A 15,254-nucleotide genomic window follows, 5' to 3' on the forward strand; every position below is an offset into this window, starting at 1 on the left:
TTTAAAAAAGTTAGGAGATGTGTGTGTGTGTGTGTGTGTGTGTGTGTGTGTGTGTGTGTGTCACATGATGAGAAACACAAGTAGAAATGCCCATTGATGTACATTTCCAGTCTCCCATTGTTAATATTCTGATCCCGCCCCTCGGCACCACCCTGTGTCCTAATGTAAAAGTCTCTTTTTAAGGAAAACCTCCGCCCATTTCTCTTTTCTCCCCTTTTCTCTCCTACGAAGTGCGTACCTCTTGAACTCCTCGCCCCCCTCTCTATCTGTCCCTTTCCCTCTTTCTCTCCCCCCCACCAAATAAAACTCTTCACTGAGTGCCGTCTACATGGCATCTCCGTCTCTCACCCGCCGTGGAGCACCTTGGCCCTACCCACCAGAACCTCCCGCCAGCACGTGTAATATCCTAACACCCATGATAGTGGGGGATGGAGCCACCCTTGATGGAATTCTAGGCTGTTAGCATCTTCTCTGCTGCTGGGCCTTTGTCCAGTCCTTCCACCCTCCCAAGAGCACCTTCCCTACCGTTCTCCCACCTCCCAGCAGAACTCTTACATCAAGGCTCCAGCCAGAAATCGCTACACACGTTCGGTATGCATGGCTCCTCTTTTTTACTTCATGGTAATTCACAGCCCTATTTATGCCTCCCCCATCCCTCTGGGAAGGTATCAAACACACGAGCAACGGGATAAGGTTTACAGAGCACCAGGCGCTGAGAAAAGTCCTGCAAAAACACAAGACGGCGTTATTAATTTATTTAATCTAGTTTCTTGAGACACATACAGCGGTTTGCAGGTCAGAATCAACCAGCCCAAGATTAATAGCCTACTTTACTGTGTTCTTTTTCTCCTTCTAAGCCACAAGTCAAAATAAACTCACCCTCAATGTACAACTTTGCAAAATATGGCTTTGAATATTGACTCCCGAATCCACTGTGGTTATTAAAAGGATGGCTGTATCCACCAGGATGTGGACAGGTTATGCTGTGGTAACAACAACAACAACAACAGAAACCTCAATCTCAGACTAAGGATAACCGCAGTGGTCTCTCAGGGACAAGCAAGATAAGCCCAGCTGCCTCCTCTTTCTGGCCTTTACCTGTCAATCTGGGTCAGTCGACTCTACAGATACCAGCTTGAAGCTACAGCCCCTCCTGTCCTTCTCCAGCCTCCCACAGAGAGCACAGGGAAGACTAATGGGAACATTTGTAAAAATTCAGTAGATGACCTGGCCTGGAGATGCCAGCCAGTAAATACCAATGGCCAAAGACCATTTGTCGCTACCACATTTCCATTCCTCTCCAGACCATAATCAGGTTATAGTTGTCACACAATACTACTGCAGAGCCTGTCTGCCACTTGAATCACCTGAAGAGCTTAAAAACTACTGACTGTGGCGGAGGAGACGGCTCAGTCAATAAAGTGCTTGCCATACGAGCATGAGTACTGGAGTTCGATCCTCAGCAGCAACATTAGGAAAGAAGTCTGGTGTGGTGTGTGTGCTTGAAATCTCAGCAACAGAGAGACAGAGATAGGGGGATCCCTGCAACTCAACCTGCCAGCCTAGCTAGTTCCAAGCCAGGTGAGAGACTCTGTCCCAAAAAATCAAGAAGGATAGCATCCAGAAAGAAATATCACCCAAGGTTGCTCTCCATAGGTACGTGTACACACACACACACACACACACACACACACACACACACACACACACACAATAATGCTTATGTCCATTTCATTCCTAGAGTTTGTAAATTAAATCTGCTATCATGTTATCTACAGCATCGAATTTTAAAAGCTTTGTAGGAGAGTCTTCTCTGCAGACAAATTTGGAAACCATGGTCACAGAGGCAGCAAGACTTATATGCACATACATATGTATATTAGCATGTACACACATAATGCAAGATGGCCCCTCCCAGGAGCCATCAATCCTGTTCTCTAGGAGCAGTGGTTATAACTACTGATGTATCAAAGTAAAGCCGGATTCTGCTGTAGTGAGGCGTTCTCAATTTCACACCTAATAACAGCTATCAATGTCATCCTCCCGGATCACAGCAAGCCTCAACAACCTTTTGTTTAGAGATAAAATGACTTTCTCTGACATTTAACCCTAAGCCTTGTACCCACAGGCATTTCTTCATATCCAATTTCATTTCACACCTTTTCTAGGCCCAGTTGACCCACTGTCCAGAGTAATCAGAATCCCCAAATTAGGAGGATGGGAATGGATGGAAGTAAATCGGAGAGGCAATGTCCGCCAATGGTTATTTATTAGGAATAGAAGCTGAGCTTTGAACATCTCTTCTTCCGTGACCTAGAACGGTAAGCAGAGAACTTAAGGGACATCTGGACAGGTAACATACCATTCAGTAATGAGCTGGGGAAGCGGGCAAACAGACCAGAAACTCACAAAAAAGGATGGCACTTAAGTTACTGTTGGAGTTTTTGTTAACTTAGCACAAACTTAGACAGGCCTGAGAAGAAGGAATCTCAACTGAGAAACTGCCTCATTCAGACTGGCCTATAGAAGTAGTTTTCAACCTGTGGGTCACGAGCCCTTTGGGGGTCAAGTGACCCTTTCACAGAGGTCACATATCAGATATCCTGCATATCAGATACTTAGATTACGATTCATAACAATAGCAAAATTACAGCTATGAAGTAGCAGTGAAAATAATTTTATGGTTGGGGGTCACCACAACATGAGGAACAGTATTAAAGGGTCACAGCATTAGGAAGGTTGAGAACCACCGGCCTATGGGCCTGTCTGGGAAGCATTCCTTTAATTGTTAGTCAATGTAGGAAGGCCCAGTCCATTAAGAGCTATCCCATCCCTGGGCGGGTGGGCCTGGGCCCGAATAAGAAAGGTACCTGGGCAAGCCAGGGAAAGGGAGATGGTAAGCAAGCTTCTCCCATGGTCTCTACTGCAGTTCCTGCCTTGACTTCCCTGACGATGGTGAGACTGCATCCTGTAAGCGAAAGAAACTCTTTCCTCCCCAGGTTGCTTTTGGCCATGGTGTTTATCACAGCAACAGAAAGTGAACCAGGACACTTGTAAAGCTTCATTTGTCAGCTAGACACCAGCTGCCATTTGGATCTCCCCAACTGTATCTCACTTCTCTCAGGATAAATGTGTTTACCGGGAGAGAAGAGCGGTGAGGGGGGGGGGGGGGGTGCCTATAAACAAGCAGGTGCCCATTCACCTGGGCGCTATGATCAGGGCACGCATGCCATGCACAGGGCACAGCATTCCGTCCTACATCAGCACAAAATGATTCCAGCACATCATCTCCCTGCCCTGTGGGATGTTGTCTCTGCCGTGTCTGGAGAAAACCAGAAAACCCAGTTTGTTTGCCTTTGCTTTGGCAGTTTAATTTAGGACTCCCACTAGCTTCATGTAAACTCTTTGCCAACATGAAAAGACATTCTGCATTGTGGAAGGCACAGTTAACTTGGGCCCAAGGGAAGGCGGCATTGTATAGATTACATAATGGTTACTCTATTGCTTTAAAAAAAAAAAAAAAAGAAAGAAAAACCCAAATGGCAGCCTCCGGCAGAAAAGTTAAAAGAAGAGAAAACTCATTTTTGTAAAAGTATCTGAAGCGACCATGTCTTCTGAAGCATTGTGAGTCAACAATGGATCTGCTTTTCTTGGGGGCTCATTCAATTATCTGTTACTTCCCTGAGCCCGGGGAAAAGAGATTTCCTCCCATCTACAGTTGCCTAACGGAAGAAGGCAGGCAGGATTCTCCTAATAAAAGCCGCAAATGAAAAGCAGTAACTACTCCCAAGGCCCTGCTTATTGTGAAGAATCATTAGAAACCCCTTTTTAGGGCCTCTATTAAGAATCTATTTTCTCTACAAACCATCCCAAAAGGGAAATAGAGTGGGATCCACAAGCCCAGACACATCTGGCTGGCTTCCTAGGGCCTGACTGCCAACAGCAACCTAACCTTCCCTACACTGGTTTCCTCATCTACAAAATGGTAATCATTTTATAGAAATATGATGAGAAGTCACTATGAAAATGTGTAAAAATGGAGCTGGGCAGTGGTGGCACACGCCTTTAATCCCAGCACTAGGGAGGCAGAGGCAATTAGATCTCTCTGAGTTTGAGGCTAGCCTGGGCTACAGAGTGAGTTCCAGGAAAGACGCAAAGCTACACAGAGAAACCCTGTCTCAAAAAACAAAAAACAAAAAAAAAAAAAAAAGAAAGAAAGAAAGAAAAATGTTGAGCATTCAAAAAACTATCAATGTCCATTTATTCCAACGTGAATTTGTTATGAAAAGAGTGACCACCGTCCTAACACATCTTGGTGTTTCCATCCTTGCGTGGAGACCACTTGGAGACTGTCATTGCCTCTCAGTAGTAGCATCTCTTCCACTCACCCCCCACCAGAAGCCATGTAGACTTGTCTTCAATTCGTAAGGTGGGTCCTGAATGGCCTAAGACAATGCTATCCTCTCCTCTGCCACCGTATTGGTCTGAGACATGGATGCAGGTCCCGAGAGGATCCAACCAGGGGGAAGAGTGGAAATTTTGTTCAAGGACTCTACGGAGCGATGGTAGCTCTCTCCTTTAAGCTATTGTGAAGGATGGGAACCTGAGAACAAACAAAGCCAGGAGACCGAAGTGCAGAGCCCAGAGATCAGAAAGCCAGGGCCCGGATCACAGTGTACCTGAAACGCACCCTACTTCCGTATATGTCAATCACTTACCAGCTTCTACCAGTTAACCCAAATGAACTGGGAGCTCTGTAGCTTGCAGTTCAGAGCATTCCACCTGACCTGTCCTGAATGATTCACTACACAATAGAAGAGGCAGAAATGTAAGCACATTTCCGATGATTTAACCTCAGACTTCATGTTCTCTCTCAGAGGACACAAATAGGTCTTGGTTGCCCTGGATCTTAGGACTTAATAGCTTTTCTATACATAGGCCCTCAAACAAGTATTTTTCCAAATAAATGAATGGAATGAAACTATCAAATAACCTGGAGTTTCAGAAGCATTTAAAGCCCCAGGCTCTAGCTGGTGCATAAAAAAGGAAGCCCCAGGTGTGGAGCGGTATCTGAGCCTGGGATCAAATCATAGGCACAGCCAAGTTCCAGCTCCCTGCTCTGTTCTGCACAATGGGGTAATTAAACCTGTCTCCCCGTGGTTAAAGAAGCCATGATAAGGAACAGGAGAGGCCACACTCACACAGTATGTATTTCCCTCCCTTTCTGCAGTTGACCTTCTTGCATACCATGGGCTCTGCCCTGGGGTTCAGAAACCAAGGTTATCATAAGTGCACAGATGGTCCCAAGAAAGTGAGAAGAGAGAAGGCATGCCTCAAGCCCCCCATCCCACCACCCACATATATTCATGTTAGGAGCAGCAACCCACGAGAGTATATACATTAGCCGGGCAGTGGTGGCACACACCTTTAATCCCAGCACTAGGGAGGTAGAGCCAGGTGGATCTCTGTGAGTTCGAGACCAGCCTGGTCTATAGAGTGAGTTCCAGGACAGGCTCCAAAGCTACACAGAGAAACCCTGTCTCAAACAAACAAACAAACAAAAAAGTATATACATTAAACAAGGTCTCCAGCTATCAGCTGTGCTATCTGCGTGCAGAACAAAGGTCGTAGACTAGTGTGGCTGTCAATACCACAGCCCCACATGCTCCTAGAGGGTTGAGTAACAACCAGAAAGGATGTGGAACTCAGCTAAACTGAAACTCCAGGGAAGCAGGGGCTTGTCTCATTCACTGGCACCCAAAAAGCACCCCATGAAATCATTCCTCGGTACTTGACTGGGTACCTGAATGAGTGGACATGCAGAAGGCAATGAAATCAACATTCTAAGAGTAGATCTTAATGAAACCATAATGTATATAGGGCTGCCTGCCAGGCAGACAGCTGTCAACCCAAAGACCTAGCGGGGTTGTGAGCCTGGCAGAAGACAGAACTCTGACCCCATCAATGCCCATGCCTCTGAAATTCTCTAAGACAGTTTCTTTTCCTGACAAACACAAATTATCAAGATTAACTAAGACTTAGGTATGGGGATGTGTAACTCTAATCCCTGTACTTAGGAGGCTGAGGCAGGAGGACTGCGGAGAGTTCAAAGGCTACACAACCGAACTCAATCTCAAAATAAACAAGCATATAAACATGTAAGTTTCCAAATGCAGTGTAACAAGAGGAAAAAGGGCTGAAAGGCATATCAAAATATTAATTACAATTAGTCTTAGATAGCAAAGTTATTAAAGAGTTTCAGGGAATGAGTATGGAGGGGTGAACTTAGGGAGACCAGAAAACAACTTGCAGAAGTTGGTCCTCTCCTTCTACCTGTGGGTTCCAGGTATTGAACTCGGGTCATCAGGCTTGGCACCAAGCACCTTTTATCCACTGAGACATGTGGCTGGCCCATTTTGGGATTTTCTATAGTCAGCACAAATTGATTTTCTAATAAAATTTAAAGTGTCTATCCCAGCACCTAGGGCACAGAGTAAGGGACTCAACCGTAGCTCCTGCCCTGACGATGTCCTTCAGACACCTAGCAACAGCTATCACATGTCTGTCTTATGTTTCTTGTTAAATATTTCAGTTAATTTAGCGGCTGGATTTCAAGGCTGGATCCCTCCTCTTTGCAAAGCTTCATCTGTCAAGCCCAGAGCACATACCGTACCGTACAACCAGCACACACTCTCACCCTCCTCTGCTCATTCCTCCGCTCATTCACTCAGCAAGTAAACACTAATTCAAAACCTACCACGCTGGACATCCTTTGCTCTTGCCTATCTATCATTTAAACACAGTTCCCAGATTGCCTTAGGGAATGAGCACCTTGCCTCATTCTCTGTCCCTGTGCCCCAAGAGACCTGCAGACCCCAGGGGGCAGGCACCGGGCCTAGAATGGCCATCAAAGTACTGAGTACACTTGGCAAGACAGACTGTTTGGGGGAGGTGCATGTTATCCAGAGGGGGGTAAAAAAACTCACACTGTAAGATCGATTCTGAGACTTTCTGCTGGGTTATTAGGAAGGCGACCTTTCTAAACCTGCCAGAACTGCTAACTGCTATCTGATGCCACAATGTGGAAAGGAAACGTATTTCGTCAAGAGATGAAAAACTGTCCAGACTTGGCAAGACTTTAAGCTTTGGATTCTATGCCTCAAATTTTATCTTTAAACTTTTCAACTAAATAAACAATCAAATCTTCTCTTTACAGAAGCTAGCTCAAGCTGGAGTCATTTGGAAAGGGGAAGAACCCTGACAAGAGGGGTCTGAATTTCTGGGAGGGCATGAAGCAAGCTGACCCACGCCACCTTCCCAGGCTCACAGTCTGACATGGAGATAGCACCTTTCCTACAGCTACAGAAAGCCAATACGATAACAGCCGAATTAAATTCTACACAGTGCAACATGAGCATTAAAAGGGGCATCAGCAAAGGGTCTCCCAGGGCAACAGTACTTAAGCCTGCTTTCCATCCCGACACAGGCAATGAAGACAGAGTAACGGTCTGAGGGAGTCAGATAACACTGTTGATTCACATCCCTCTTCCAGGAAACTAAAACCCCGAGTCCCGGCTTGCAGAGTGGGCAATGATATGCCAAGCCAAGCGTTTAATGGAACTCCGAATGAAGCCCCGAAACACTGCCTTGAGAGATATGAAAAAATGCCATGGCCAAATAACCATCACTCGGGAACACGTGACAGAGGAAGTGATATACTTAACACCCAGGTTGGGTTCCTGCCATCTCCTCCGGAAGCTGAAGCTACCTGCCATCGCCCTCTCCTGACTCCGTAAGCTGGTTGGCATCCCTGTCCCCACACCTATTTGGGTGACTGTTCACCAAATCACAGGACGTTGCCATCAAAACCTTTCAAGATGGATAACCCACTTAGGGAACTTATTTCCGAACTGTACCAAGGGAGAGACAAGAGGAGAAACCTCCGGTCCCATAAAACAGCTCATGAGTTCGACATGTGGCCAACCGCGGCAAACAACAACAGTGAGCGCTCCTCCGGGAACATCTATTTTGCCAAGAAAGGCCATAAATGCTCTTTGTCAATGCACAGAAGCCGGTGTCTTGGGGCCTTTGATGATACATCCTCTACAGGCGGTGGGCAGATCAAATAAGTCTAAAAAAGGATGGCACAGTGGGACAAATCCTCACCTTCCTGGCTTGCTAAACACGTCAGGGATTCCTTTGTACCAGAAACAAGAGTTCTGACTTTCCAGAACAAACAGGCTTCAAGTTGAGACAATTAATCCTGACACACCACCATGTAACCCAGGTGGTGGGGGCTGCCAAAGGTTAGTGGCAGGTGGTGGGGAAGCTTGAGATGCCTTCTGAGCCCCCTGGATGGCTAAGCAATGATTGCGTAAACTTATTTATAACAATGCCTCTAAAGTCACCAAACTCCCTCTACTGCATGCCAGGATGTGACCTAAGTCTGTCTCTGTCTCTCTCTCTCTCTCTCACACACACACACCCTGAAAATGAGATTCACATATTTATCACCTATTTACTAGATCCAGATAGAGTCAATGAGGAAACCTCCAGTGGCAGATGTGTGAACTAGACCAGATAACACAGAGAAAGGCCCAGCTAGTGCTCAGCACTGGTTCCCCACTGGAGACTTGCTAAGTCCCTCTAAAAATGGGAAGGGCTCTCATGTGCGAGGCTCCCCAAGCAGTTCTGTTCCGTGATGGAATTCCTCTATATAGCCCAGGCTGGCCTTTCACTCTGCCTGCCTTGCCAAGCACTTGGATTATCAGCATGTGCCTCCATGCCTAGTCCTAAGTAGTCTTTTAGCCACAATTGATTCTTCATCAAAAAGCAGTATGTGACCAAGCATGGCAGCACAACTCTTACAATCCCATGACTCATCTGAGGGAGGAGGATCACAAGTTCTAGGCTGTTCTGGGATAGAACACAAGTTATAAATTAGCCTGGGATATAAAACACTGCATGTTTCCAGCTGTGCTCTAAGCAGAGCCAAGCAAGTATGCATGCTGTGTATGAAGGCAGATATGGATAAACATTCATGCTCCCCTCTTTAACACATATATGAATGCCTACCACATATACTTTTCCAGACATTACTTTTCTTACAACTCAAAAATATATCCTGGCTACCTTATGAGCTGCTGGTCAGCAAAGCCCCAAACAATACAGACTCTGGCTTTTTGATGGCCCACTGACACTAGATTGTAAGACCTCACTGCTGAAGACACCATACACCTTGGTTGCATGTTAGAGAAAACAAGCTGGAACTGAGCAGGAAGCTTCCTCCCTGTTCTCTAGCTTTCCTGATGATGAAAGGTGCTATGCAGGCTACTGGTAACGATACATTCAATCAATTTCTCATCAGCAGCATTAATTAATCTGCCGGGTAAGATGTTCCCATGCCTGCAACAGTGGCACCACTGTTATGGGGCACCCAACTGCTCTATGACGAGATGATATGACAAGATCATATGACAACGCCACAAGACAGAGTTCACAACTGACACTGTAAATCCCATCAAGAACCCATGGCTGGAAGATCATAAACCTGGGAGGATGGGGACTTAACACTGGTGTTTAGCTAAATTGACATGGTGTCATACTGTCTCCTAAACCTTCATGTTTATATCCAGACACACGCTACTCTCAGCCTCAATCAGAGAAGCTTCTCTTTGCAATGAATGGATGGTAGTGAACGCGGGGACTTATGGCTGTTCAAGGTTCTGAGAAAAAGGGATGGCCGAGTGTTCAGCCTGCAAAAGGACATTTATAGCCCTCCTTCTAACACTCAGGGAACATTACGGAAGAGCGAGAAAAGAATGTGAGAGCCACAAGGTAAGAGGAAGGACTACAAAATGCTATCTCTTGGACATGACACAGATAATATGAACATGAACGCACAGCAGCTCCAGTTATCTGAACTGGGTCCAAAGAGGACTGCTTCTGTCAACTGTCAGTCATCGGTGGTAGGGGGACATATGGGACTTACCCCTCCCTGATGAACTAGTGGCTATTGATGGATTCTGAAGGAGAAGAGTCAATGTCCTCAACTGTCCCAGAACAAATTTAATTAACAACAAAAAGGATATAGTTGAGAACCCATTTCCGGTTTGGTTTTCCAAGACAGGGTTTCTCTTTGTAGTTTTGGAGCCTGTCCTACAACTCACTCTGTTAACCAGGCTGGCCTCGAACTCACAGAGATTCGCCTGCCTCTACCTCTCAAGTGCTGGGATTAAAGATGTGAGCTACCACTGCCCGGCAAGAACCCATTTCTTGTTAGCATATAGGCTTACTGCTTTGAACAACAGCACTGATGCCATCTTACTTTAGGGATATACATTCACTCAGTCTCTCATTGATACATATCTAAGTTGCTCCCAAGGTCTTGCTATGACAGTAAAGCGCTTGAGACACTGAGACAGAAGGATCACAAATTGGAGACCAGCCTGGGTTACACAGCAAATTCCAGGGAAACTTAGGCTACATCATGAGATCTGCTGCAAAACAAAACATAACAAAACAAAATCTTGACATAGAACTGCCAAGTCAGAGAGCACGTTCACTTGAAACTCCATAGAGACTGCCAGGTGCTCCTCAGAGTGCAATAATTTTCACTCCAGCCAACAGTACAAGGATTATGCCATGCCTCTACCCACACTCACAGAAGGCTGCCTTCCTGTTTTGTTTTCAAGTACAGGGGGGGGAAAGAAAGTCAGAACTCTGCTCCTGTCCCATTGTCTCTTCTTGCCCCTATGAATCACCCGTGACATTACTACTTCCTGGAAATTCCACTCCTAGGTGCACAACCCAGAAGCGGAGCTTAAAATAGCATGAACATGTGAGCCAATGGTGTGCCGGAGCCAGCTCATGTCGTTTCAAGAGACCTGACCACGTTCACAGCTTTTCAACTCCAAGTTCAGAGACACCGTGGCCCCAGCCTGAAACCGGTCACTAGGGAAATTGTTTACACCATAGAAATCATCAAACACTGGGCTAGAGAGTGGCTCAGTGCTTAAGAACACTGGCTGCTCTCCCAGAGGACCTGGGTTCGAGGCCAGCACTCACATGGTCGGCTAACAACTATCTGAAACTCCAGTTCCAGAGGATTTGATGCCCTCTTCTGGCCTCCATGGGTGCTGCACACATGCGGTGCACAGACAAACATGGGCAAAACGTCCATACACATCAAAAGTAAAATTAAAAAATAAAAATTAATCTAAAAAAAGAAGTCACCAAATGCTACACATCAGCCTTTTTTTTTCCTTTCCTCAGACAGACTGCTGTAAACATTGGTTGGCACATCAATAATATACTACAGTGGAAACTGAGGCTCTGCTTCCCTTCACTGAGTGTCTTATCCTTGATGCGGACCTGCTCACAAATTCTTAGAAATCAAAGATTACAGGAAATCTCAAAGAACATTTGTTTTCTCACATGGCTTCTCCTTTAGTCCCACCATGGGATAAGAAGACATTCTCCATGTCTCATTACTATTCTTTCCTATTTACAATCCCTTGGTCACACGGCGATTTGATTATTCTTGTTAATTCTTGCTGGGGTCAAATCCCAGCTCTGTCACTCACCCAAGCGAGTGTGCCACTGTGAGTAACAGGATTTAACGGTGTTGGTTTTTGTCATCTACAAAACAGAGAGGACAATGGGACGCAATGCAAAGACAAATGGACTGTGGGGAGCCCAGCTCCAACGGATCCATCTGCAGAACAGCTCCTGCACCTAGGGCTCGGGAACCCTGCAGAGGAGGGCGTGAGGAGGGCGTAAAGGTTGTAAGAGTCTGAATACCAGGAAGACTGTTGTGTAACTCTTAGGGCTGCATCAGGAAGACCAGAACCATGAAATATCAATAGACATGCGAACATGGAAGGGGGAAAACCTCACAGAAATCCCACCCCTAGACAAAGAACTCCAGGGAACTAATGACTGCTGAGAGAGAATTAGCCCCGCCCAGATTTCAGCCCCTGATTGGTTACCCTCTACAAGTAGTCAGCCTTGAAACTGTACAAACGAAAAGCAAAAACCGAACTCAGCAGGCTGTATTTATATACTTGTCCATATGTCTGTAACAATAATAAAGAAAAAGAGGCTATCAAGCTGAGAGTGAGGAGAAAACATCAGAGGGGCTGAAGTGAGGAAAGGGTAGGGAAGAAATTATGTCATTATATTTCAATTAGAATTGTAAAATAAATAAATAAAAATACAGAGGACCATAACAATGTCCCCTCACAATTTTGTGCTGAGGGCTAAGTGAGTTAATGCAAAAGCTCAAAACAGTATCTGGCAGACACTTTACACAGGACAATACTAATACTGTCCTCTAGCTCACTTATTCTCTTTATGGCTAATCATTCTTATAGTCCTTTTGTTAGAGTTTAAATAAAATGACTCTCATGTCATCTCAGCTGGTTTTCAAATCTATTTTTTTCTTTCTTTTCTTGCTTTACCTTTCTGATACCATTAGTCCTCAACCATTTTAGATATACTATTTCACAGTCTTATTGAAAGGTGACATTTAGCAACATCTTGAAATGGCTTTTTCCTGGGTAGTTTATTGTTTTTAACTGTGACTGCTGTAGAGAAACTCTTTTCCTTTTTGTGGGAGTTGATGAAATATCCTTAAGGCTTGAGTTTGTGTTTGTGGTATGTGTTAGACCAATTTTCATATTAACTGTTCAGGTTGAAGGATATCATGTCATAAGTAATAAAAATATAGACTCCACAAATGTGTATATATATTTATAGTACAGTATCTTCTTTTTTTTATTTCTTGTGGGTAACATTCTTTCTATTAGAGGTAAACTTCCAGATAATGAAGCTTTTTGGCCTAATTTTGATAAAGAAATCAGACCTTCAAGGCTCCTGGATATTAATTCTACCTTCCAGACTCCCTGTAGAATGAAAACCCCAGTCATTGGAATCTTGGGCTACAAAAGCCCCACGTACATCATAGCTTTTGCTCACACGTACCCACTGGCTTATACGTCTCTCTGAATTTCTGGTGGATTCTGGAATATGCATTCTTACAGACTCCCCAAGAAGTAATGTTTTTACATCCATCATCTATGCATTAGTACTGGGAAGTATTTGTGCAAATCAGCTTGATATATATATATCACACCAACCACAGACTTCCAGGTCACCAAATCCAATATAACCACTCATTCATGCTTCAGTTCCACTGGCATTAAAATAATAGCTTACAGGCTGCCGATATGGCTCAGCAAGTAAAGGCACTTACTATACCAGCCTGGGGGCCTGAGCCCAATCACTAGAACCCACATAGAGGGGAGCGGAGAGAACAGACTCAAAAGTTGTCTCCTGGCCTCTCTCTACATGTGCATACACGCTGTCCCCTCCCCACTCAATAATAAACATAAAATGTTTACAAAACGCAGATTACTCCAGATTTAGCATCTAATGTCAGCATGTAACATAAAAACTGAAAACTCCAAAGTGGTTCCAAATCCCATAAGGCCTCACACTGAGACTGGCAGACTATCTTTTAGGACATACAACACAGTCTTTCTTTAGCTGAGCACCCATATGAAAGCTGTTTTGGATTTAGGAGGCATGCTGTGTGAGAATTCAAATGTAGAAATATAGGAGACACTTGATGGCACAAGATGCTCAAATTTAGCCAGGTGGCGGTGACACACGCCTTTAATCCCAGCACTCGGGAGGCAGAGGCAGGTGGATCTCTGTGAGTTTGAGGTCAGCCTGGTCTACAGAGCAAGATCCAGGACAGGCACCAAAACTACACAGAGAAATCCTGTTTCAAAAAAACCAAATAATAATAATAATAATAATAATGAAAAAAAGATGCTCAAATTTTAAAAGACACCAAGAAGAAAGACTACCAGAAAGAATGGCAGATCCATACTCACTCTAAGACAGATATGCCCACCAGGAGAAATGACATGACCACCTATGCTACTTAAAGTGTGTTTGTCTTCAGTTTCTTTTGTTGAACAATTATGTTACATCTGTGTATGTTAAAAACAAGAACACAATACCGTGGTGCCTGTTACTCAGGCAATACTAAGGAGCATCCTAGAATGACGGGAATACTGAGTCTCCCAATTTGTGGCAGTTAAATTGGGTATGACAGTAAACATTCATCCAGCTGTAAGATTAAGATCTGTGTTTTACCGCATGCACAGCTCCATCAAAATACACATGAAAAGCATGCCTGAGCAGAGGCTGCCGTGGGACACTACGAGAAGTGTTCCATGCAATGGCAAAGCCTCACCACAAGTTGGCCAGCCCCGTGGAAGATGGTGAGTAGGCCAAGAGGCACAGGAAGAGGAGACAGAAGATGAAAGTGCCCTGCCAGCTAGGGGGCACTAGAGCTCAAAGGGAATGTCTTCTCATAGGTGCCCTCAGAGGGTGACCAAAATTACATGGGTTAACAACACTGGCTTGCAAGCCAGATGTGAATACTGACTCTGCCCCCAATAACAGAGGGACCGGGGCAAAGTATTTCCTTCTCATGAACTTCAGCTTTGTAGAGCTGTTTGTGAGAGCTGACTGGGGTAGTGACTGCCCAACAGTCTATGTTCCAAAAGGCTGCTGCCACTGTTACCTAGGACAGGAAGGAAGGAAGGATCACCATCGCGCCAAAGTTAGCCACTTAAATTACTACTCTGACTCGACAGCCTGCAGATTCTCAACATTCACAGGCAAAAGGAAAAAAACAATGCGCTGCGTGCTGTCCCTCCAACAGGGCAGAGATGCTTGTACTGAAGTGAAAGCCACCCCCTGGCCACTGCTGCCCACAGAATGACAGTGAGGCGTGCAGGATCGAGAGCCAGGTGGCCAGGGCCCCATGCCAACTCTGTTACTTACCAATGTGGTCACCTCGAAGGAATTACTCAAACTCCAGGCCTCAGTTTCTTCTCCTGTAAAAGAGGAATAGCAAGGATTAAGCAAGCTACCACAGACCTCAGCACTCTAAAAGTCCCTAGTAATCCTGGCCTTCACTAGTACTTCTTCCCCTCCCAATACTAGCTAGTACCATGGTCTGAGAAGAAGAATTTTAAGTACCATTTATACAGACCATGGCAAAGCATCCAGTCTTTTTGGCACTGTAACACGGTGTTGTGGTCTACAAAGATCATGCTCAAGAATTATGTCAGTGCTAGGCCTTAGAGGTAAGCACTTTGATCCAGCATGTACGTGGGAGGCAGAGGCAGAAGGATCTCTTGTGAGTTCAAGGCCAACCTGGTCTACATAGTGAG

General features: G+C 45.1%; 1 protein-coding gene across 3 annotated transcripts in view; it reads right to left on the minus strand.

Moving 5' to 3' along the window:
• Positions 1–14,919, minus strand: part of Cyrib (CYFIP related Rac1 interactor B) — a 101,209-nt gene extending 86,290 nt beyond the window's left edge. The window contains exon 1 of one of the 3 annotated variants that reach the window (XM_052747894.1): positions 14,863–14,919. The gene's annotated coding sequence lies outside the window, so the exon portion shown is untranslated. The remainder of the gene's footprint in view (positions 1–14,862) is intronic. The other 2 variants (XM_052747893.1, XM_052747898.1) reach the window with 2 other exon arrangements.
• Positions 14,920–15,254: the final 335 nt, after the last annotated feature.

This window comes from Peromyscus californicus, unplaced genomic scaffold, assembly GCF_007827085.1.
Source record: "Peromyscus californicus insignis strain IS unplaced genomic scaffold, ASM782708v3 Scaffold_20__1_contigs__length_68692818, whole genome shotgun sequence".
Taxonomy (NCBI): Eukaryota; Metazoa; Chordata; class Mammalia; order Rodentia; family Cricetidae; genus Peromyscus; species Peromyscus californicus.